The sequence below is a fragment of the Dermacentor albipictus genome, chromosome 7, assembly GCF_038994185.2.
Source record: "Dermacentor albipictus isolate Rhodes 1998 colony chromosome 7, USDA_Dalb.pri_finalv2, whole genome shotgun sequence".
NCBI classification, from domain to species: domain Eukaryota; kingdom Metazoa; phylum Arthropoda; class Arachnida; order Ixodida; family Ixodidae; genus Dermacentor; species Dermacentor albipictus.
This window is the reverse complement of record NC_091827.1, coordinates 113,318,523-113,344,357: the sequence shown is the minus strand read 5'-3', so window position 1 is coordinate 113,344,357 and position 25,835 is coordinate 113,318,523. Positions and strand designations below refer to the sequence as shown.

At 45.6% G+C, this 25,835-nt stretch overlaps 1 long non-coding RNA gene across 1 annotated transcript; it reads right to left on the bottom strand.

Annotated features, from left to right (window-relative positions):
- Window positions 1-20,572: 20,572 nt before the first annotated feature.
- On the bottom strand, window positions 20,573-24,349 carry LOC135907305 (uncharacterized). The gene is made up of 3 exons (XR_010565964.1): window positions 24,279-24,349; window positions 22,372-22,458; window positions 20,573-20,708 (listed from the first exon to the last, which is right to left on the bottom strand). It is a non-coding gene; the product is annotated as an uncharacterized lncRNA (long non-coding RNA).
- Window positions 24,350-25,835: the final 1,486 nt, after the last annotated feature.

Sequence of the window (25,835 nt, the reverse complement as noted above, 5' to 3'; positions counted from 1 at the left end):
GCAGCGGCAAGGGGCATGAAGTCGCACCCGTGTTTACAATCTAATGAGATGTTAGTGCTTCGGCATTCTTCCAGCAGCCAGTTCCCAATGACACTTTAGCGCGTTTTTTCTCCCGTCATTGGAACGTGCAGCTACATGAAAAGACATATGTACCAGCTAAGATTTCCAACGCGCGAGAAGGTGCACACATCGCTTTCGCTGTTGGCACACTCAACATCGTCGTTTCCCCCGTTGCAACCATCGTTTTCTGTATCAGTTGTCGGTTCGGACATGTACGGCGAAAATGCAAGCTCTCCGAGACAGCGAGAACGTTCCATAATGCTTACAACTCAGCTGTGAAGCTAGAACAGAACAGCGTGCTACCATTTGTATAGGTGTTCTGTGGTGCTACGCTCTGAAACGGAGGCGCCGACCGGCGATCCCCGTGAATGACGTCAAAGCGGTCTCGACCAATCACGGGCAACAGCGGCGTTCGCGCGATGCCCTTAGAGCGTTGGTGCGAGTTTTCTTGCAAAAAACAGCCACTCGCGTTTGTTTCCGCCCTTTCTAAACAAGATATTCGTGTTCAGTGGACTCAAAACTGTAGAATTCCGCAGGGAACAAATTTTTTTCGAAAAGTGTTTCAGCTTCCCTTTAACTCAAGGCAACTCCAGGTCAGTTAGAAACTGTCACTACTTGCAATTGACGTCCGTACAGCCTCTTGATGATGATGACGTGATGCTGTCTTTTGATGTTACTTTCTTGTTTACAAATGTTCCTATTTGCCAGGCCATTAATGTGCTAGAGGGCGCTATAACGTAAAACTATTCCAAACTTTTCTATTCCAATTCTGCAATCAGTCCTCCACGATTGGTCAAAAACTTTTTTCGTCCACCCCCACTTCACCTGTCTGTCACGCGACGTCACGAAAACCGCGATATCTCTCTTTCTGATATGATGTGAACACACTGATTATGCATGATTTGAGAGAAAAAAGAAAAACAGCTATTTCTGATTTCACCTTTTTTCGCCAGTAGCCGTCGGCTATTGGTAAACAGTTTTGGGGCTGCACCCACTTCACCTGCCTGTCACGCGACGTCACAAAACCACACAAACTCACTGCGTCAAAGTGACGTGTACGCGATAAAGATGCATTAATATGCCGAACAAAACTGAATTTTCTTCGGAATAGCCGCAGGCTGCCCCATTCCGAAAGGAATAAAAGATGGCTGCCGCCGATCACTGAGACGCTGGCTACTCGCACCTGCCGGAGAGCATGGGTGTATTTGCGTGTAATAAAGTTTCTTGCGTGGCCGTGTAACGTTTTCGAGCACTTTCGGCGCGTTTACCACCTCATTCTGCCAACTCTTCTTTGCTGAGGGTCATTGTTAGCGTCAATCTTAAGCTTCCGTTGCATGCCGCCGCGATTTTCGACCAGCCACCATAAGCTAAGTAAGGGAAAGCCGACCAATCGCAGACGCCAGCACCACCCTCTTCATCCGGTTATCGATTTTCAGTGCACTGGCTCTGCCCCAGCGGGTCCCTCTCCACTTAAGCGTTCTCCTCGCCTCTTGTCAGCCAATTAGATACGACAAGCCGCTCAGCGTAGGCAATGTTATTCGTTTTTCAAGCAAACAAAAGTGACCTCCTATGAACAAGAATAGTGTTTGATTGGTCTGTTCAGACAACCCTGCGGGTGACCGCCCGGTGCTTGCGTCGGTGGTTACGCAACGTTGACGTCAGGAGATTGGAATAGAAACATATTGAAATAGTTTTACGTTATAGGGCCCAGAGACGCGTTTAAGAGAATATTGCAATCTAGAAAATTGTAAGTGCTTGTTGGTGGAGTAAATCGTAATTTCGTTGCTGTTTTGCATGAACCAAACCTGCTCCATTTTCACCAATATGATTTATCATCAAATTGAAGGGTGCCCTATGGGAAGTGCTGTTTCCTTTACCATGGCAAACCTAGTGATAGAGCACGTCGGCGCACAGATGCTGAACTCACTACCTCATTGGTTGAAAATGTATTGTAGGCACGTGGATGACCGGCGCTGAACAGCGTACACCGCGCCATTTAGTTCGCTTACGAAACAGAGATAATGGCTTGCCTTTTCTGGATGTGCTTGTACGCTGGGCCGGTATTGGTAGTGTGGAAACGACAGTGTACCGTAAACAGTGTGACGCGGCAAATTTTGATATTTTGGCTCTCGTCACGCGACCGAACAAAACGCGCCGTTGTAAGAACTTTCTAGCACGCTGTGACGTAGTGTGTCAGAAGAAGCAGTTAGGGTGACAAGAAGTAGAAAAGGTATTAGACGCATTAAACTGGCTCCATTAGCCGGGGACATTTATTAACGATACCCAGAAGCGAATGCGGAGGAGCATGGGAAGTGATATAAAAGTGAGGGCAGCGTCTTTTGTATCTATGTGTAAGACACTGTTCGGATACCATTGCGTCCGCTGGGATCCCAAACCGTTTTCAAACGCCATTGTACCTTGGGCAATGTGTTCCCGAAACTGGAAGGCTACACCCTTGCGGTTGATGAGAGTGGGGCCATCTACGAAGCCCGATGCAGGACTTCTGGCGCGACTGACGTTGGCGAAACGGGCAGAAAAATCGCAACGAGATTAAAAGAACACAAAGGAGATGTTGCCAAGGCGGCCCATGCAACGCGTTCTGAGACCGAGCTCGATCACTGCTGCACTACAGGGCATAGATTCGATCTTGACAATGCGAAGGCGCAGGTGCGAGAGCAAAAGTGTGGGAAGAGAAAACCCCTGGAATCCTGCTTCAGTCGTCGTGACGAACAGCGGGCAACACAAACCATGGTTCCCTACCCGACGTTTACGAGGACGTGTGGGACGAGTAGACCAGGCCTCCCGTCGTTTTTGTCAGTGTACATGAATATGCCGCCTGCATAGGTGGCGAAACGTCTATATACCCTTTTGTTGTTAATTTTTTATGTTAATTAGGAGTGAACCTTTCTTAATCATGAGTTCAACTGGCTTTGGAACATTTTAGCGAGAACTCTGTATCAGATAAATTTTGTATTGAGCAGAAATTACGGTCATTGAAAGATCAATATTTCAGAAAACGTTAATGTTTTTCGGTTGATTAGAAGCATCCCAAATTAATACTCAACCAGCTTTTTTTTATATACGCACGCAGTATATAAAACGTTCACGAAGAACCACTTCCCAGGGAAAACAACCTGCAGAGATTCCATATTTAGTGGAATCTGGCACAGGTCTCTGGTCAATATCTACCCGAAGATTGAACTGTGTCGCTCATTTGCCTGCATGGACAGCACTTACTGCATTCTGTTCTACCCAATTTTTATGCGCACAAGAGGCATGTGGTTGCTTTTTCTCGGTCTCCTATGTCAAATGTTTGAAAGACGGAGTTTGTATTTTGCTGAACTATGAAGCATATTGTGGCTGACAAACGATAAACGCTTGATTTCGGTCTGCTAATTGCAGCAGTTGTAGAAAGTTACTTCTTCAATTTTCAAAAGCGTAATAGTGCCCTTCCCAACAATTCTTCTCACAATCTTATATACGAGATCAATACGTCAACTTGTAACTCGGATAAACACAGCCGAAATGGTATTTGTAATATGTGGCAGTACTTCTACGTTCTTGCCTTAATCATAAGCGTTGTAAATACTTAGCGCTAACGTTTTTTTTTTAATTTATATTCGCCATACGAGGCTTGTGGTTGGTTTCTTCAGTGACCTCCGTAAAGAAGCGGCTTGTTTATAATTTTGGAAAATAAGGCCCACCCGCCGTGGCTGCTCAGTGGTCATGGTGTGGGGCTGCTGTGCCTGTGGTCGCGGGCTGAAATCCCGGCCATGGCGGCCGCATTTCGATGGGGGTGAAATGCGAAAACACCCGTGTACTTAGATTTAGGGGCACATTTAAGAACCCCAGGTGGTCAAAATTTCCGGAGTCCTCCACTACGGCGTGCCTCATAAACAGGAAGTGGGTTTTGCATGAAAAACCCCCTAATTTATTTAAATTAAGATAGGGCGCAGTTTAGGGGAATATGTAGGCGACATCCAAGGTATGTTGGTCAATTGGTCAAAAACTACTTATATATGAGCTCCGACGCTTTACGGCTGTTTTATGAGTAGCACGATACTTAGGCTGCTGCCTAGGCATAACTATTGACAACAAATCTAATTTAAAGATCTCACTTAATGAACCTGCACCGTCCGTTATGTCAAATCAGTGTGTAAGGTTATATACGTGTTGATTAAATATACTTTTTCCAAGAAATTTCTTAAGAAAGTGTTCGTGTCACGAGGCCGTTATCATCTACATTTTGTGGTGTCCCGAGAGAACTTTTCATTACGTAAAGCTTGTTTAGCGCAAATGAAAGGCAATAAAGTGCAATGCGCCGCAAGGTTTTAACATTTTTAGCGTACTTAGAAGTATTTCACATAAAATATTGTAGCGCCTTTTCGAAACTTCTGGGTGACAGGCGAGTTTGACCCAGCGTCCTCGGTGAACTCAGTGACTCATCTTGTTTATGTTTGTTGAAAGATGGGGTGAAATAATGCGTGAGGTCTAGGAAACGTTCAAAGTAGCCGAGTTTATTGAGGCCTTTGCTATAAATGACGTGTTAAAGTGCTCCGTAGTGTCAGAACTGTTGCACGATCGCGCACAATTTTGTTTCCTTCTTTGGTAAAAATACAAATCCTACAAAAATTTGATTTACCCAAAGCTGGCGAAAGGCTGTGTAAAGTTTGTTTGCGACGGTAAATGCATGTGAAATAAAAATTTTCGCAAATGCGTTTTAAAGAAGTGTTAGAAAGTGTCATACAAGCGTTACCAGCCCTTCTTTACAGTGTCCCGAGATAAATTTTGGTTACACCAAGTTTATCTGTAGTAGAAATACGGGTCATGTAAAGCGTAACGTGTGAAGAAAGCTGAAGACTCCTGGCGTCATTATAAGCGTTTCTTTTGTTTTGCCCTTTCTTTCTTTGTTATAGGAGTTTCGTATTAGGTTCTCATCATGACTTCAGTTGACAAAAAAAAACACCTTGTTAATATTTACTTAAATTCAGGTGAATGTGGCTAGTTTGTAGTGGAAATAAAACATTTGTGCGCTAATAATTTTCTTAGGGATAACTTTCGCATGCAAGTGATCCGGATCATTATAAGTGTGTTTTATGAAGAACGCACAAGTTATTTCACGGCCATGACAGAACTATGCGCACAACGGAGATCTAGTTTAGCAAATAAACGTAGGGAGAATTTTAAATCCAATTTCATGGCAAAGTAAAATATTTGTGGTTGAATTGCTGCCTCTGTATGAATTGCTTAAGCTCTGCTTAAAAGCTTTCATGACAGCAGATGTCACGAAACACTGCGTGAATTGATATGCAACACAGGTCTCACCTCCCTCATATTATACACTCCATACAATATGCGTTAAGGTGAGTCTTGATCACAAAAAGAAAGGTGCTCAAGAATGTGCTGTCAAGGATTCAAACGGCCCATCGATATACAGGAATTGGTTTCTAGTATAGACTTTAATTAGGAAAAACTGATCTTCTGACTAGAACTTTGTTCGAAGCAAAGAGATTCGCTGGAAATTCGATAGTGGTTCAGCAAGGTCGCGCAAGTGCGCTGTTTGATTGGTTTATCCTGCCTTCACAATTGGTACTTGTGAGAATACAGGTGGAACACGAACAACCAGTTTTGCTTTGTAGATTAGAGAGTCGTAGCTGAGCGCTTCTTGTGAATTCTTCGCAGGTACATTTATCTTCACAATTTACACACAGACGCACTGCGTTAATGCAAATACGCTGGCGCACAACGCTCATGGCAGCAGCGAAACGTAGAAGACTCACTCGACTACAAAGCAACATACTACAAATTGTCTGCAGAGCGTATTTCGTTGGACTGCGAGCGTTCGTCCACTTGTGTTCTGTGTTCTTCTAGAGCTTCGTTGACTGCGCGTTGCTCGTGCCTTTGGGAGAGAGACACGGAATTATCTGAAATTTGAAATCAACGCAGTTCCTTGTAGTGAGTCCGCATGAGCAACTTGAGCAAAGTGGAGACGAAGCAATGCGTAGTTAAAGCTGTGTACTACCGCATGATTCACTGAGCGTTGCGGAGTTGTAAACAGCAACTCATGCACGCATTGCCGAGAAACTAAATCTCGCAGCGCTAAACGAAGTGGCTGGGGCACAGGCTGGAGTACATAGTCTCGAGTACTTGAGTGATTTAGTTTACATGTGCCCCTTCATCGTTTTATATATTGCAAAGTGCTACTAAAATTGTTTGGGATCACTTGCGTGGGCCATATAAACGCACTGAAGAGCAATTTATTTAACTATTTATTTATATACAACAGCGTCATCACCGCCAAAACAACCATCGTGCTTTCGAACACCACTGACATCGCCGAAACTTTTCCCGGTGTTTCTTTATTGTTAAAACTCGTTCTCCGCGTTTATTTTTGCCCAGAAGTTTCCTAGTATTTTGAAGACCGGCTGCCACTCGGCATGCCGTGTATACATGACGGGTATCGTGCCACAGAAAATTCACAGAGTGCCAGGTTCCAACCTAGAATGGCAACAAGCGATAATGTGGTGCTCGGTGCACTCTCACCTCGAGGGAAACGAGAGGGCGTACTGAACTGCTCGAGGAATAAGCATCCGAGGACGGGTCGGTCCTTTCGAGGAACCTCCCATTCACCCGCACGGCATCCTCGATAACAAAAGAACATAGAAACAAAAGTACAGCTGCCAGTAACCCGACCTTATGGGGCAACATGCGAAGACTGGAGCCGCATGCATACAAATACATATCCACACGTCCAAATACTTAGTGAGATACACCCTGCAGTCCGTTGGGATACCTGCCCTTCCTACGGGCAGCGGCAAACTCTTGCCCACGTAACGTGCACGTGTAAACTTCGGCCTCCAAATTGCCCTTCGCCCCTTACGGCGCAAATGCCAAGTAATAAGTAGGGGGTAGTTTGGCTTGCTAGCGAAGATCTAACGGGCCAGCAAATTCTTCTTGATCATGTCCAGCGAGCCGCAGAGACCAGTGAAGCCCTGGACTGGACGACGAACCCACCGTCCACCCATCGACCGCTGACAGAAATAAAGCTTATATTGTGAGCAAAGTATTCACAACTCCTCTTCCTCATCTCCACATATCATCATAGATACATGTCATCCTCGCCTCGCTACCTCGCCTGCATTAACATCGGTGTCTCCCAAGATGCTGGCAAGCACCGCTACGACTCCACTCATTGCAGTGCGATTTTCTGCCCTGGGGACGAAGTACTACGTGTCCCCGGTTTATGTGGAAAAATTCACAGTCGTTTTCTTAGGCCCGACCAGATTCTTGAACGAACTTCGCCTGTTAATGACCGCATTTCGCCTCTTTGTATAACCTCAGACCGTCGTTGTCGCGGGCCCGAGATTGTGCACGTGTCTTGTTTGAAGCCCTATGTACGGCGCGTTTCGTAGCACACTTCCGCCGCGAGGCTGGCCGCTTCCGCTAGAGGGGGAACTTAGTTTGGCAAGTTATTCGAATCTTATCTTCCTCATCTGTACATACCATCATCGATTCATGTCATCATTATATCTGTACGTCTCATCATCAGAGCCGCGAATTCCTTGTCTTCGTAGCGCGGTATCTTCGAGAATAAAGAAGTTTATTCTCAAAATAATATTACTACTACTACCACTGCGGCAACTGAACTTATAGCTGTGACTTAGCCGCCTGTGTAAATTGTTGACGCCGACTCTGCACCTAATTTAAATGTCCAAATGTGGCCTGTTCCAGGACAAAAGACAGCATCTTAGCTTTCTTCATGATTCATGGGATATTGAGGCGTATTGCAGGTTTGTTTAAACCCCATATAGGTCAAGATAGGCTTACTGCAGGTACATAGTTCGATGGCAACGAGGTTCGACTGACAATTGTGTGACTGAAAGTTGTGCTTAAAATCTCCTCTGGTAAAGACAAAAGACTGTGACAAGATAGTGGCACAGCGCGCAGAATATATTCCCTGAGAGTAGTGGCTATGTACGTTGATATTGATGTTTAATATTGCGCTACGACAGTTGTTGCCGCGGCAGACGCATAATTCCGAAGACCGATACACGTCTTTATGGCTTGAACTCGCATTCCCCAGAATGCACCCAGGCTCTTTTTTTCCAGGTGTCGCCTAGCGCGAACAGGGAGGCAGTATCTTGTTAAACTAGGGAGCAAAGCATTATAAAGCTGCATCATTGACTGTACATATGTGCCCCACAATTTTCCGCCAATAGGTTTTAGATTGCGTGCTATTGCAGTTAACCTCCTATTTGGATATCAAACGTGCGTGCTCCAGGATAGGCTGCGGTCGATAACTACCCCTAAACGCGGTGTTTCCCTGCGTTTGCATTTGCTGCTCATTGAAACACACAAAGTAAGGCCTCGCTGCCTTGCGTTTCAATGCAACAAGGCAGCGTTCCTCTGAAGAACACTCTAAATTATATTTTCGCAAGTACGAAGACGATCATGTAGCTACCTCTTGTAGCCTTGCTCGTAGCTGCACTCTTGTCACGTACGACAACCAGATGCGGATGTCGTCAGCATAGATCGATACTTGGACTGGGTTAGGCAAGTACCGGACAAGGCAAACGAGCACTAGCTCGAATAGTTGCGTTGCGTTACTCCACAGAATATTTGGCAGCGAGTGGTGGCGCCATCCTACGTAATTATGAAGAAAAGTCTGTCCGTGAAACAGCTACATACACACTGAAAAATACAACGGCGGATTGCAAGTTCAATGAGAGTGTCTAAAATGGTTGAATGTGCTGCATTGTATTATGCGCCTTTTATGTCAAGCAACCATCCTGCGATAATTTGTTTGAGGTGTTTTTGATGTTGAACAAATGTGACCACATCGATCACAGCATTTATAGAGGAGCACCCACGCCGGAAGCCAACTATAGCGTCTGGGTACATTCTGTAATTTTCCAGGTACCATTCCAGGCACATCAAAACCATTCTTTTCATTATTTTTACGATGCAGCTGGTCAGAGCGGTGGGGCAGTACGATGACCACTCAAGCGGCGATTTGCCACGTATGAGAAGCGGAGCCAAGTGCCTGCATTTACATTTATGTGGAACCAAACCCTTGCGCCATGTCTTGATGTAATGGTTTAGCAGCACTTGTGCTTTCTGTCCAACATTGACAAGTGCGACATAGGTAACGCTGTCCGACTAAGGTGACGAAGAACGCCTTCAAATCGAGAGCGCTGCTTCAAGGTCATCACCGCAAAACGTTACATCCATACGGGATTCCCGATACTTAGGAGTATCATGTACTGTAAGTGCACGTTGGGCTGGCAAGCCAGCAATTTTTGAGCAATATTCCTCAGTAATCTCAATCTCTCGTCAACTTTGGTACAGAGCGAAATATTTGAAAGGAACACACTTTTAATGTGATGCGTGAAGCCCACGCACGGTTCTCTATATCTGAAATAAGCGCTGACGTGGGTCCAATGGCTCGCAGAATCATTTACACCTTTGATATTGTAGTGCATCAATGAGGCGTTCAATGTTTTGTGTCTGCCTTGCCTGTCCGGTATGGTGGATGAATCGAGTTCGCCTGTACTTTCTTTCAGCCCGCCAGAGAATCGCTCGTAGTCGCTGCAATGCATCTTCCAATTCTTATTTGCAGAAATGCTGAGAAGCGCGCATGGCCTTTTGAATTTTGCTTTCCAGACTCAAATACTTCCCTTTTTGACATACTTCCTGATGTGTACCCCAAACGACGACCAGGGAATTTCTAGATTCCTAGAGGAGTACTTAAATAGCGCCTTGATCCTCAGATATGTGGGAGTATGTTTACTACTATGTGATTAGATGTGTGGGAACCACTGTACGTTTCTTTCGAGGCACCAAGAGACGAAGGACACATCTAGGAGCTGCTGCATTTAAACGCTGGTAAATATGTCGGGCTACCATCGTTGATCGCTACCATCATTGAAAGGTCATGCTGCATGGCAAACAATGCTAGCCTACCTCAAAGCAAATGGTGAGCAGTAAAATTTGTAGTGACGATAAAATGTACGGGTGCCGCTGATAACATGGCGGGCAGTCGTTTGGAGTCGAAGTAACTTGAAATGGTAATGTAGATAGCTACAACAATAACGTAGGCTACTTCAATTTTTTACAATTAAACAAGCCTATTGGTTATAGTTCTGATGCAGAACGCGGTGCAAAAAATACGTCAATTCACATGTACTATGTACAGTGATCTTGCCTACATCCCCACAGGTCGAGGAAACGAATGTCTCACAGGCAGCATGGCGAATAGTATTCTAAACGTTTTGTTCACAAATTACGCGGATGGGAAAACGATTTGCACATACAAACCATCTAAAATCTTAGAATTTGGATTTCAAGCCTTGGGCACACCAATAGAGTAGAGACACTTTCTAGACTTCATTGAAGAAGCTATGGTGCTATGCGAAGATTTCAAGCAGCGGAGTCAAGCGAGAGAGACAAGAATACAGGAAGGCAGGGATGTTAACCAGTCAATAGTCTGGTTGGCTACCCTACACTGGGGGAAGGGAGAAGGGGAAGAGAAAGAAGGGAGAGAGAAGGTGTAGGTACGTGTACGGACAGCACTTCAGTTAAAGTCGCTCGAGCAAACCAGAAGTTCTGAGCAAACACAAAAGTGCCTTCACTGCCTTCTGAGCCGATGATCGGTCGGGACGGTGCTCTAATATTGTCTGTTCACTCAGAGGACGATCGTCTAGTTTCCTCAATGTGTCGGACAAATACTGTCTTTGTGCTTGAAATTGAGGACAATGGCACAATATGTGGTCAATGTTCTCCTCGCATGCGCAAGCATCAAATGCAGGACTATCAGCCATTCCAATTAGTGCTGAGTAGGCATTCGTGAAGGCCACTCCAAGCCATAACCGACACAGAAGAGACGCTTCATGGCGGTGCACACCGGCGGAGTCAACGTGTCCAATACTTGCAGCGCCCTACGAAGAGTTGAAGGTTCCACGTTTGTCAGTAGTGAATGCATGGCCTTCCTGAGAGACTTTATCATGACCATCACTTGATAACTCTTTTTTAGCTAGCGGTCAACGGCAGTGACATTGCACTTGGCAATTCATGTGCGGTAGTTCTGATGTTTGGCATGCATTCGGCGTCACTGGCCACACCTCATGGAATGAAGTAGCGATAGTGCGGCCTCTTTAGTCACTGGCATTCGTGGTCATAGCGGATACAGATGGAGGAGGAGCCGCCGTGCTGCCGCACGAGACATCTCCCTCAAGCGGGAAGAGGATTTCATAGACCTTTGTTTGCGGGAACGATGTCTATTTGGTGCAACAGTAACACCTCTGTTTGATGATCTCTGGTCATCTTCCTCAATATTTTCTATTGTTTCTTTCGGCACGTAGTCTTTTGAGGATGCAACGTGCGAATCTTGCCAATTTTGGTACTTGAGTTCCGTTGCACGGAAAGTATCAGCGTGGCGTTGTTCGGAACATCGTGGGCGTACTGCTGAATTTCTGTAGACAGCACTCATGTCTCCAATAATTTAACATCTTCTGCAATTAAAATATTTCGGTACAAAAGGCAGTACCACATGCGGAAAGTGGCGGACCTTTACGAGTGATGGTAGGCAGTTACCTTTGGAGACATTCCAAACACAGCTCGAGTTCTCAGAGCGCCGTAAGGCAACACCATCTGTCGCAGGTTTCATTAAAATGGACAAGCTGCTATGCCTAATCGATGCATCAGTGCCATAAACAACCCCAGCGTGTGTATCGTCGCCATGCGGAACAAGGTAGCGCACAATAATGTTTCCCAGAAACTTTATTGTCATCAAAGCATCGATTGCACTTCAGTTGCGTACATAGTTAGCCTAGACGTTCCTTCGATGTTTTATTGTTATCCTGAATCTCTCCTAGTATAAGAGCCTCCAGAGAAACGGAAACCGCTTGTCACTTTAGGCTGTCGAGGTTGTCGGCATGCGGGTCAGGCACAAAGAGAAATGTGTGCGGCGATGGCCTTGGCTGTGGCGTGACAGTTCGCGTAATTTACGATGAACGTACGCTGATGTTTCTTTTTCTTGGCCTCTAGGTGTACCGCTCCCTCGAACCCTTTGTCGTCTGAGGCATCATCGCTTGAATCGGAGTAGAACACAGTGTCCTCGCTGTCGCGTTGACTTAGAGGGCAGTTTCTTTTCCGCGGGCCGGTTACTACCGAAGTGATCACGTTTCGTAGGCGTTCTAGCGACTCCATTTCCATTGCCGCGGCAATGGGAGCATCGTCTTCCAGTAAAACACAGGGGAAAAAGGAAAAAAATGCAGCGAGACAGAACAGTCGGCTATAAAAAAAACCCCTTCCTCGTGAGGGACAAATCATGCAGCCACCGGGTTTTTTTCTCACACTTTCTTCTCCCTACGTTGCACCTAGTGTCACTGCCGAGAAGTTCTAGTGTGGCCTCCGACACGAGATGAGTCGCGTGCGTGCGTGCGAATGCTTATAGTTTATCTCTTTCGGTCTGCAAGACCTGCGATTCATACTGGGAGATCCAATGTGGTCAGAGGTTCGCTGAAAAAAGCCACATATCCAGAGCGGTTATGCCGCAGCTCGCTAAATTGTCCGAGTGAAAGAGCCTCATTGAAAAGCGGTGCATGCTCAGTGCATTTGTGGCGCAGCTTACTTAAGCGTCGGGCTGCTGTCCTTCAGATCCGTGTGAAGTGGGTCCGATTCTGCTCAGCACGGGAGAAATGCAGACGGTGTTGGATACGGACCCTTTTCCTGGCATCACTCAAATTCTCTTACCGCATTATTTGCCGTCGCATTTCATTGATGGTGCGCCGGGGCGCGTCTACCACATTACCGGACCCGTCAGACAGGTTGCCAATCCCCACCTTATGCGCCACAGGTAGAGCTATTGTCTCCCCCCCCCCCCCTGCTTGACTCTTCTCGAAAGGGCAACGGGAGGCTGGCACGGTTCCAAGTAGTTGTCTTGGTCCCGAGCAAAACTGTTTTGCGGCTCTGGAAGGTCGTTCGAGAACAACCCGTCTCCTCCAGCTGAGCGTTTCCAGGCGAGAAGGTTACATCGGAGGCAAGTCAACCCTCGGACAATGAGGCCCTTGGAGCATCCCCATTAGCCGAATGTGACGGCACTTGCACGGGGGCCTACCATTGGAGGAAAATGACGACACCCATACTAGCTCGACCATTGACCTAAAATGACGTGACCCCAGGAGACCGAAGGGATTAAAAGCGACAGACAGGGAGAAGAGCTTTTTAGTTCTTCTTCCCACGAGCTGCAGCGTCTGATTTGCTGCCGGCTGTCGATGACTTTATGACTGTTCATTACTTTGTGCTAATACTGTATATAATGTAAATAAACCTTCAGTTTGCAAAATCCTCCTCAACGTCGGCCAACTCCTGCAGTCAAAAGCTAAATCTAATAACTGGTGGCAGCGGTAAGGAAGGACCTTCGTTCAAAAAAGTCCTGAGGAACTGGGAACAGCGAAGAAGAAACTGCCTTCGACCCAGGGAGTCCTGAGGCACCGAGAACAGCGGACCGATGAGTCGGATGGCGACGTGCTGCATCCGTAAGTGAGCGCGTGGTTTTTTTTTCCTTTTGATTCGACAGACTTCAAATTTTGCGTGTTTATTTAGATGGTTCTAGGAAACCGTAATTTTTTGCATATTTTGTGTTTGCACAAATTATTTAAGGAAAACAGTTCTAACCATCAGTCGGGGCAGCTGCCATGGATCTTAGAAGGTTGAGGAGGTGAGACTTGTTATGTGAGACGAGTTGGGAGTTGAGGTGGACGAAAAGATGAAAATGCCAGCTATCCAAAAGGCGATTCAAGATATTGGCAATGATGATGAAAACAATAACATTGCTTGGGAGGTCATACAAGAAACACAGGAGCGTGAGCGTCAAGAACGCGAGAGTGAGCGTGAGCGTAAGCGAGAATGGGAAAAGTACGAGAAAGAGATGGCAGAGCTACAGGTTCAGCTTCATAAATCACGTTCAACGGCGGGCATTGAAGGGGACAACCGTAGCATATCAAGCGAGGTCAAACGATGTCGGATGGATCAGTGTATGAGAAGGTACAAGGTTGGAGAGGACATTGTCTTATTCTTGGATCATTTCGAGAGAACTTGTGAAAGGTGTAATTTCGCTCAGGGCATCTGGTCACAGAGGATGGTGACTGTTGCGTAGCCGCATGATTAAAGGCGAATGACGCGGAAAACTACGGGAAGGTAAAGGCAGCGCTGTTGAGAAGGTACCGAATTTCCCCGGAAGCATTTAGGCAGCGATTCAGAGAAGCGAGCAAAAAGAGCGACGAGGGGTACTCAGAGTCTCCGTATGGTTTGAAAACAAACCTGTTGAGTGGGTTAAGGGTACCGAAGTCTACGAAACTAGAGACAGAATTATAAAGTGTATTTGTTCCGAACAATTCTACCACAGCATTCCACAGTCAGTGAGGCTTTTGGTGCAGGATTGAGATGCCGTAGACACGGTAGATAAGGCGGCTCTACTATCTCATGATTACGTAATGCGACACAAATGCACTACCGACGATGAGCGTTCAAATGGAAGGGATCATCCGAGAAGGTATATCTACCACAAAAACACAGACACAGGAAAAAGCTACCAAGAGGACTAAGTCAACGAAGAAAACTCGGGAAGGGAACAACAATAAAGAAGCTAGCAGCCCTCCGGAGGAGGGGACGAAGAAGGTTGATACGCGAGAGTTCGAGAAGAGGCGACCGGTCCGATGTTATCAGTGCCAGGGCCTAGGTCACTGCCTATGATTGCAAGAAAAAGCCGGTAGTGCTTTTCTACGTGAGCGGAAGCAATGAAAGCTTGCAGCTTCTCCGTCCATACCTCCAGGAGCTACGGATTAGCGGAAAAACCTGTAACGTACTAAGGGACAGTGGAGAAGCCATGGACCTAGTTCACCTTTCTTTTGTACGCGCCGAGGATTATACAGGGAAGGTAACTTGGATCAAGTCAGTGCTAGAGGAACACAGCGTGTGTCTGTCAAGAGCACAAGTGAAAATTTCCGGTCCTTTCGGAGAACTAGAGATAGACGCAGGCGTTCCGAAAGCACTGCCAATGAACTACCCGTATCTCTTTTAGAACAATTCGGAGCGTTTGCTACGGGAGCGCGGTCAGGAGGAAGGGTGTAGGCATTAAACCGCTCGCGAGCATGCCAAATCGCCACTCAGCGGACCAAGGACCCCAGCGCAGCGGTGGCGGAACGCGAGGAAGCGCATTCCCTAGTAGAACCTTGGAAAACGGAGGAATAAGAAAACAGTTTGACAACAGAGGTGCCAATTAAGGTGATCCCCGTAGAAAACTGCCGTAGCGAAGAAAGGTCGTCACTGGAAGTACCAGAAAGGGAGAGCAGCTCTGTACTTTCACCTGCCTCTGGGGGCTTTGCCAGGCTTCTCCAGGTGGACAGAAAGTCGCTCAGTGCAGAGCAACAGAGGGACCAGACTCTGACACATTTACACTCCAACGCGAAAGAGGGCATAGCTAGGCGCAATGTTACCATCCATGAAAAGGGAGGACTGCTGTATAGACACTACCGAGATCGTATAGGGGCCGTATCGTCGATCAGTTAATTGTTCTGGAGAGGCATCGGGCGGATCTCCTGACTTTGTGTCACTGAAATGGCTTGTCAGGCCACCTAGCAATCGAGAAATCGAAGCAGAGCCTCTTAGAACATTACTGGCCAGGATGCTTTAAGGATGTGGAGAATTATATACGGTCATGTAATGCATGTCAGCGATTTGGGAAGCCGGAAGATAAACGCAAGTTGGTTCCCTTAATCACGGAGCCATTCCATCGGCTGGTGATCGAAACAATTGGGCATATTCCGCCGATCCAATCGGGCTGCAAGTACCTTTTGGCCATGCTCCATCGTGCGACAAAGTTGCCTCAAACGATTCCTTTGAAGGAACGGAGCTCCACCGAGATAGTCGACGCGCTGTTATCCGCGTTTGCGCGAGTCCGTATTCCTGCATAGATTCAGGCTGACCAGGGGACGGTATTTACAAGTGCTTTAACCACGACGTGCCTAGAAATGTGTGGTGGGCGGCTGATACACAGCTCCCTGTACCATCCACAATCAAACAGCGTGAAGAAGATGCACTCGGTGCTTAAGAAAGTGTTACGTACATTGTCTGATGAACACAAAGCACACCGGGAGGACTGTTTACCCGCAACCCTGTTCGCGTTGAGAACGGTTCCACATAAGGCAACAGGGTTCACTCCTTCCGAGCTGCTGTACGGTCGTATGATCCGTTCCCCCCTCAGAATGTTAAGGGAAGTGTGGGAAGGAACAGGTGAAAGCCAGACGGTGGTGATTTACATTTTAAAATTGCTGGATCGCTGAAGTGTCTCGCAAAATCTGGTTGGAAAAAACCTGAAAAAGGCCCAGGAAACCGTGAAGGCGTACTACGACAAATGCGCGTAGGCGAACATTTAAGTTAGGCGACAGAGCCATGATCCTCAGGCCTTCACGAAAAAACAAACTTGAGGTACAGTGGGACGGACCCGTAAAGGTTACCCAGAAGATATCGGAGACTAACTACACCCTTGAAGTTCCCGGAAAAAGGAATAAAGGAATCATTTACCAATGCAATTTAATGAAACATTATTATGGAAGGGAAGAGGTTGTGAACATGGCGGTGAACGCGTCTGAAGAAGCAGCGGTCGAACTTCCAGTTTTAGCGACAGAACTGCTTGTTGGCCTAGTTGGTCCTTACTAAACGACATGTTTTTTGCCGTAAGTCAAACACACACAAAAGGAAGACACATAAAGACAACACGGGTGGCCGTGTTGTCTTTATGTCTCTTCCTTTTGTGTGTGTTTTAACTGGTGGCAAAAAACTGGTCTTCTAGCGACAGTGACAGATACGGAATGCTCCATAGAGGACAACTTGAATCTGTCTATAAACCGACTGGCTCTCGATGCCGATCAAGTAAGCGACCTCCAGAAACTCTTCGAGTAATTTTGCCAATGCTTCAGTAGCTGGAGGGAAGAACGACGCTCATTACTCATGAGATTGAGTTGAAATCAGACGAGCCGGTCCAATCAAAACCGTACCGGGTCTCACCTCGTCAGCGAGAAATAATGGAAGTAGAGATCAAACGAATGCTTGAGTTGGGGATCATTGTGCCAGCAGACAGCGATTCTCGTAGAGGCGAGGGTGAAAGAGCTGCGGCCACCTGTGGGCTAAAGGAAATTGAATGCAATTACAAGGGGCCAACTTTACCTTATACTTAACACAGAAGAACGAGTTGAGCGGGTGGGTGGAGCCCAGTATATTTCGATAATCGACTTAGTTAGGGGGTACTGGCAGGTGCCCATGTCGAAAGCTCAAGTCGCTACGCAGCATTCACTTCTCCGCTTCGCACATTTCGGCCACTAATGTGAAGTTTCTGGCTTAAGAATGCACCGTGTATCTTTTCCAAGCTGATGGATATTGTTTTGCAAAACCTACAAGGTTACGCGATTCCCTATTTAGATGATGTGGCCATCTTTTCTAACAGCTGGAACGGTCACATGGAGCACTTAAGGAAGGTGCTGGCACGTCTACGAGACATGGGTATCACGGTAAAGGCCGAAAAGTGCAACTTCGGGTGCTCGCAAGTTACCTACCTAGGGCATGTCGTAGGACAAGGAACGCGGTGGCCCTCCGAACTGAAGACAGGGCCTATCAATAACTTCCCTGAATCACGAACTAAGACGGATGTCAAAGCTTTTCTGATGCTCCTCAGATATTACCAGATGTACATTCCAAATTTCTCACAGGTGGCAAGCCCCCTGACAGACACCCTCCGAAAGGGAGAGCCCGAAAAAGTTCGATGGAATGAGGCCAAAGAAAGCGCAATTGAGCATCTGAAAGAGGTTCTGAGCTCAGGAAGAGTGCTTCGGACCTCCGATTATTCTAAGGAATTTACCGTGCAGTGCAACGCTAGTGACAGAGAGTTGGAAGTCGTCCTCAGCCAAGTGGGCGAAGACGCGGCGGAGCATTCAGTACTGCATGGTAGCCGAAAATTAACGTGCAGAGAGCAGGCGTACAGCGCTTCCGAAAAAGAATGCCCCTGCTTAGTTCGGGTGGTCCAGAAATTATCTTGTTATTTGCACGGAGCGAAATTCAATTTCGAGACCGACCACTGTCCTCTGTCCTGGCTCAGATACATGTCCCCTAAAACGGACGCTTGCTCAAAGGGAGTCTAATTCTCCACGAGTATAACTTCGCCGTCTATTACAAAAGGGGCAAGCTAAATGGGAACACGGATGGTTGGAGCCGGTTGTTTCGGTAAACTGACTTATTACCTTCCATCCTTTGACAAACGAGGTAGGAAGTGTTATTATGGGCTGGAAATCATACTTGTAGTTTCAAAACTTTGCTTGTGTATGGTTATAAAAGTTGCTTTCATTATTTGTTTAACTTTCTCGCGTTTCTTTTGCAATGACACTCTCACTATGGCATTGTCGGCATTCGGGGAGATATGAAAAGATGTTTAGAAAGGTGGTTGGAACTGCTTTATCAAAATTTGGAAAAGGAAAATAAAACCCAGGTTTGATTTTCACATAGTAATAGCCTGGCGAGTCAGGGGTGAAGAGCCTGCGCTTGCACGTGGTGCAGCGCTATGTTGTTTCATTTGTTTTACGCATGTTCTCCACGACCAGGGATCCTGAAGTTCGTCACATGAGGCTCGTCAGCAGTATACTACATGTCCATCAGCGTTCCTCATGGCCAGCGAATTGAGTTCACCAGCCATTCCAAACTTCAGGGTTGAGGAGGAGCTGTTGGATACGGACCCTTTTCCTGACATCACTCAAGTTCCCCGACTACATCCAATTGCCGTCACATTCCAATTATGGTGCGCCGGGACGCGTCTACCCCGTTAACGAACCCGTCAGACAGGTTGGCGATCACGAACTCATGCGCCGCATGTCGAGCTATTGTCCCCCACCCCTGCTTGACTCTTCCCGAAAGGGCAACGGTAGGCTGGCATGGTTCCATGTAGTTGATGGTGGTCCCGAGCAAAGCTGTTTTGGGGCTGTAGAAGGTCGTTAGAGAGCAACTGATTTCTTCAAGCTGAGCGCTTCCAGACGAGGAGGCGACGCCAGAGGGAAGCCACCCCTCGGGAAAGGAGCCCTTGGAGCGTCCCCATTGGCCGAATGTGATGGTACTTGCACTGGCGCCTACCGCTGGAGGAAAATGACGACACCTGAGCTGGCTCAACGATTCGCCGAAAATGACGTGACCCCGAGAGACCGAAGGGGTTAAAAGCTAGATTTTTTTAATGCTATTCTTGCCATGGGCAGCAGCGTCCAATTTGCTGCCGGCCGTCGATGGCTTTATGACTGTTCATTACTTTGTGTTATTAGTGTAAATAATGTAAATAACCCTTCAGTTCCAAAAATCCTCCTCAACGTCGGCCAACTCCTGTACTCAACGGCAAGATCTAAAACCGGGCTTCAATCCTGATGCATGTCTGCGTCTGTGCTCTGCCTCCCACTGCACAGGCTGCGCCGTCTCTCACTGCCGCCGTATAGTCCACGCTCGTTGTGGTTCGAATCCGCTGAGCACTGGAGAAATTGAAAGCACATTTTATTTCATTACAGAGTGGCACACTCCCAGTGGAAATTGCACAGTTGCCGAGGATGGTATCAAAGGCGTTGATTTAAGTGCGAGCGAGTAACAACTTTGTAAATGAAATGGGTGAGGGGTGACGGATGCTAAGTTACGTAGGTTGCCAGGCTATGCTTGTAGAGCGACACACGCCTACTATAGGTTCATAAAAGACCACCACAAACGATTCGGCGCAAACACAGTGTTCCGAGTTTCAAAAAGATTCATTGAAAACTGGCGCGGAACCATACCATATATCCAGTCCCGAATCCCCAGTGATTAAATGATGGGGCATCAAACAGGCTCATTGAAGAGTGGCACATAGGTACGCTGTGGCACAAACGCAGTGACCCAAGTTGGTCCGATGGTTGCTTTCGAGCCCTGTACCTTCAGCACAGCAGCCCGGCATTCCATCCGTTCTACTATGGGCTACCCACACACCCACCTTAGCGTGAAGATAGATAGATAGATAGATAGATAGATAGATAGATAGATAGATAGATAGATAGATAGATAGATAGATAGATAGATAGATAGATAGATAGATAGATAGATAGATAGATAGATAGATAGATAGATAGATAGATAGATAGATAGATAGATAGATAGATAGATAGATAGATAGATAGATAGATAGATAGATAGATAGATAGATAGCCCCTTCAATGTGCTGGAAGTCCCCTAAGAACATTATTCGCTTTAAGAGTGTGTGGCCCGGTTAAGTTACAGCATAATGCTGTTATTCTCGGGGAGGCGCGTTTAAACCCACCCTCACGCGTTTGCAATCCATTTTTTTATTGAAGAAGCCCGAAATGATGCCAGAGAGCAACGAAGCAACCTGTTGGTTGTTTTATTAGCTTGGTGTCTGTATAAGTTGCCAAATGTACACACGCAGAAAAATCCAATGAAATGTCTTGACTTTATTTAGTCGTCCTTGCAGAGGTCGTTTTCGAACGTTGGCACTCTGACATCACAATTCTCTTCGTAGCGCTCCAGGCAGTGCTGAGGAACAGAATGAGCGATCGCGCGTTTCACCCACAGCATACAATCTGCAAGTAGTGAGGACCAAGAGTTATAAATTTTGTGAACCATACATGAGACAAAACATGTAGCAAGAATTCATGAAACGATTGCAAAAAAAAAATTTTGCAAAGGACGTATATATTTACGCGCAATAGCTCATTGGAAGAAAAGGAAGCCCCATCGTGTCAGAATAAATGGACCCATAGAGTGTACTTATTGGCTACATTACATTATAAAATTCATAAGACTTAAGAATAAAGAAGTTGCGGAGCACGGTTATATAATAATTAGAGTGGCCACTCAATATTTATTTTCTTTTTGCCTGCATACAAAAGAAACATATTTCCCACAAGAATGCTAACAGTGAAAAAACTGTGAGTCTTTCTCATGTACTGCCAGGCTTTGGCATTAGAAAATCAAGTACGAATAAACAGCCCTTCTAAGAAAAAGTTCTTTTTTATTGCCGAGTGGGTATTATAACTACTGCACCAATTTCTAATTTATTATGATTTATATTTGTACTCACACCGAATTTTTTTCGCTTTGAGCAACGATCCACCCACGCCTACGCTATGTATGTGTAAACATTTTCGGGAGGCTTAGCTGCGCGCTTGAGCATACGCGTGTTCAGAGACCACTACCATGATCCGAGGAGACGGGCAAAACATTTCGTTAAGTGTGGCCTAATCGCACCCACTTCCTAAATCTACAAGTACGGATGGTGGCTACGCATGCAGTCGTTACCGTAAACGCACACTTACACCATATGTTGAAATCTGAACGCAGTAATCAAAACTTAACCTTTAGCCCCTATCCTGTTTACAAGTGCTGCTTTTCGTCGCGCAATTTACCTTGATCCGTACCTACATTTGACTAAAATTCAAATGCTTCTACATAATAGGCAAATCACACTTGCGTGTTCGCATGACGCCCACTGATTAATAATGCATTGCTTGATCGGTGGTCTTCAAACTAACGACGCGAGAAAGAATTCAAAATAGGACCAGCGGGACTATAAAACGCGTCACATTCTTTTTCTACTGTGGAATAATGCCTGGTTTGCTCTTTTCAGTGGGGACCGAAATGCAAAGAAAGCTGTGGCTGCGCACGGCCAACTTTCTTGGGAGAGGAGCGAGAATCGTACTTTTCAGCCCATAAGCAAGTCTGCCTAAAAAGGTTATATATTTATCATGGCCTCACAATGACATTTTTTTTTCTTCACCTTTAGTAGGTACAATGACGTACGTAATATATGAGCACTTCTAATTAATAATAATTTATTATGGGGTTTTACGTGCCAAAACCACTTTCTGATTATGAGACACGCCGTAGAGGAGGACTCCGGAAATTTCGACCACCTGGGGTTCTTTAACGTACACCTAAATCTAAGTACACGGGTGTATTCGCATTTCGCCCCCACCGAAATGCGGCCGCCGTGGCCGGGATTCGATCCCGCGACCTCGTGCTCAGCAGCCCAACACCATAGCCACTGAGCAACCACGGCGGGTTTGAGCACTTCTAAGACAGCTTCTCTGCTACTTGTACAGGCGGAACAGATTCTACGTGTCGTCACATTCATACCCCATTATTGCTGAAGTCATAGTTCGTGACTAGAACATTTGAACGCTACGAAACGAAAGTCATGCTCTTTAAGTCTACAATGATGTTGTAGAGAATGTTCAATCTTACGATCGTGGCCGTTGTAGGGAACAATTATGATCATGCAGTTATCGTAGTCTGTATAGTTGTAGTAGGCAGTGAAGGGGCGAGTACGATCTGAAAAAAGAAAGAACATTTAATTGTTTCACACATGAACATATATAAACAGCCGTCATATTGCACTAGTAATTAAAGTACAGTAACTGTGCACTGTGTCATACTTGCAAGGCTATTGTTCCATCTACTGTGCTGGAGTTTCACACAAATTATGCGACAAAATTACGCTTAGGAATGTGTACTCGCACGGCCATCCGTGGCCTTTTATGGTCCCTCGTGTGAATTTTCTGCGCAGTAAACTAAATGATGCTGTACAGACTAGCCACAGTTCAAGCCTTATCGCTAAGCTATCTTTGTTAACGCTTGCGAATGTAAAATATTCGCACCACACGTGCTCGTGAGTGTGAAATACACATTTTGTACAGGCAAGCACGTATCAAGCAGCCTCGCTCCTTACTTTTTTTTAATGTACATGCGCCGCCACTGAAACGTAGTAGAGTGCAGTGAAATCCGCGATTTTTCTGTGTTTCACGGTAAATTTGCGAAAGAACAGTCAATGTTCCCACTTGTTAAAATATTCTTCCGGCAAACAAAGTTTCACAAGCAAGCAAAGGACACGAATAGCTTCGTTTGAGAAAAACATTCTGTCAGACAACGTTGGCGAGTTAATAAAAACATAGGTTTAACATTTCTGTGGCACAAAAACAAGGCTTGTGCATCGACTATTTCTTCACAGCTTATGAATTGGGATTTTTGTTTATTCTTGCATGCCCTAAATGCCCTACTTTCAAATTACGTCAACAGATGTTTATTTCCTTCTTGTTGCAAAGAGGTAGCCATGGCTAAAGACTGAAAGACCTGATGAAATATTGAAGGAGGGCGAATAGATTTACCGGAGCATGTCTGAAACAGCACTGTATTATTGGAGTTTTCATCATAGCTAAAAAAAACTAATAACAGCGCACACAACGGGACACACAGACTGTCCGAAAAGGTTCTATATTTCATATTTCTTTGCACATTTTCATATTTCTTTTTGCACATTTCTTTCATTGAGTCAAGAAGAGACAGACGAAGTGCTGTTTATCACTCCGCACGTTCAATTGCTTGCGCTGTTATTAGTTTTTTTAGACATGTACTAACCAGCCCAAATTAGCACTTTATTTCATGATATGTTCTTTCTTAGTATTTTGGGAAGACAATAATAATTTTAAGACTTAACGTCACCCTTACAAATTTTGGAATGCCTGAGAAGTCAATGAGTAAGCAAAAGGAAACTAAGAGGTGGTCACAATATGTCTAAATTTTCTCAGAGCTTCTCGCCTTCTGACAGCGTCTGGTGTGCGCATGTTCAAGGTTTTTCCAGTACAAATATGTTGAATTGTGTTCGAAGAATTGAAATGTCGTAACTTGTGAGAAAGCTTGCTCCTCGAAAATGGCTGAAATACACGCGAACATGATTCAATCTATAACGCTGCTGAGACCTCGTCGGTACTACGGTTCGAGCACGAAATAAAAAAAGGGAAATCTTGCCTGAATTTTCTCCCTGGCAATGGTAAGCATTTTTGCGCTAATTGTCTACAGATAGTCATGAAACGTTGAAACGCAACTTTAATGTCGCTTTTAATGAGTGAACTTTGGTTTCGCATATTTGAAAAAGGAATGGATTAGCTACTTGTTACATCTTCATTTTTATTATATTATTGGCCTCGGATTCGGGTAAATGCGTCAGCCGTCAGTTTCCTACGGACTATGGTATAGATGCTAATTTTTATAATAAATATCTGGCGTAGAATTTGTTGCGCGAACTAATGGTGAAGTGGATGCTATGTTCATAGCAAGGGAACACTCTGAAAACAGCCCATAAAAACAACACTTACCGTTGTCTACAAAGTAAATGACCTGATCAATGGCATTTCCCTCTTCGATATCAAAGCTGACATTTTTCCTGGAAGAGACAAAGTTTTATTAGTAATGCATTTGGCGCTTAGAATGCAATACTCACTGCTTTAATCATAAAAGATCTTTAACAAGTGTCATTCGTAGTACAAGATCAGTTACCGGTGTGGCTATCCATAATGCAAGGTATGGATATGATAGAGCTCGAGTCCCTGCTCGTAACAAAAGATGTAACAAGAGAGAAAAGTAGGTAAGTTTGCTGATGCATGCCTTATATTTGCATATTTCTTTCGTTGCATCATTTGCCGCACCAGGATAACACACTAAATTAATTGCACCCTTGTGTTTGCACAGGTTATCGGAAAAGCCTTTCTTGAACCTTATATTTAATGAATGTACTTGTTGGAACACCGTTAACAGATTCATACTGCACCTTCGTATTATATTTGAGAGCCCTTAGGGTGTCGCATGTGAAAGATAAACTTTACTATGTTTAAGGGTGCACTGGTACTTCAACGTTAGAAATACGTAAAAAGCCGTCCGAGCTTCTCTGTCAGCGGTTGCCGTAAACTCATTGTTCGGGCCAGCCATATAATGACAGTAGGCTATGGGTGTCATCCTGCTGCTGGAATTCCCGTGGGTAGAGTGGAGAGGCATGGTTTTTCATAATCTTGTCTGCTTTGCCTTGCACTTCCTGCGAGTAGTTTCGCCCAAATTCATTCAGCTCACTGTGCTGGTTTACAAATCCGCTGTTCAGCGCCAACCAATCACACCGCATCAGCGAATCATCAGGATGCATGTTCTTCCTGATGTAGCGTAGACAGCGGCGTAAGATTACGCGCAGTATGCCCCGCAATGTTTCCTGCGGTTTCGGCTCGAGCGAACACTCACAGGTACGTGCGGCGCCTAATCTAGCTGATAAGGATGACACAGCAACCATTGTGGCGCTGGCACTTCTCGGTCGTGGACGAAGTGGTCAAAAAATAAAGGAAGAGGTCAAGAAAATTGGCAACCTAGTACACGCTCATTTATAGTGCAAATAGACAACCAGGAGTCATCAGAAAGAAAGTGCGGGAAACGGAACACCATATCAGATTGCTGCGTACCTTAGATAACAAGCTCAACGGCAGATCAGAGATCAGAAGCCTGCTAAAACACAATGCCTAATTTCCAACAGTCGCATGCCAAGATAATCGAAGTGTTGGGAAAATATTCTTGTTGAGTTTTATCACGTAGTGGTTCTGCATCTGCTTGCGTTGATTCCTCCATCATTTACTTGCCAGATATAACGAGGATAGTGGAATTTGGCAGCAAAACCACCGTAGCTGTAAATTTGGACGGATCAGTTTTTACGTTTCTAAGAGGCGTGTAACTTCAGCTTTGTTAGGTCAATGTACTGAAAAATGGCTATGGCCTCCTGAGAAGGTGAATGTATATGGTGAGCTCCCTCGAACCATATCTGAGGTATTTACAGGCTGTTCTGCTTTATTTTGCGAAGTGACAGTTTTCTGTTTTAGGAATGAGCTTTCCCTTTCTTT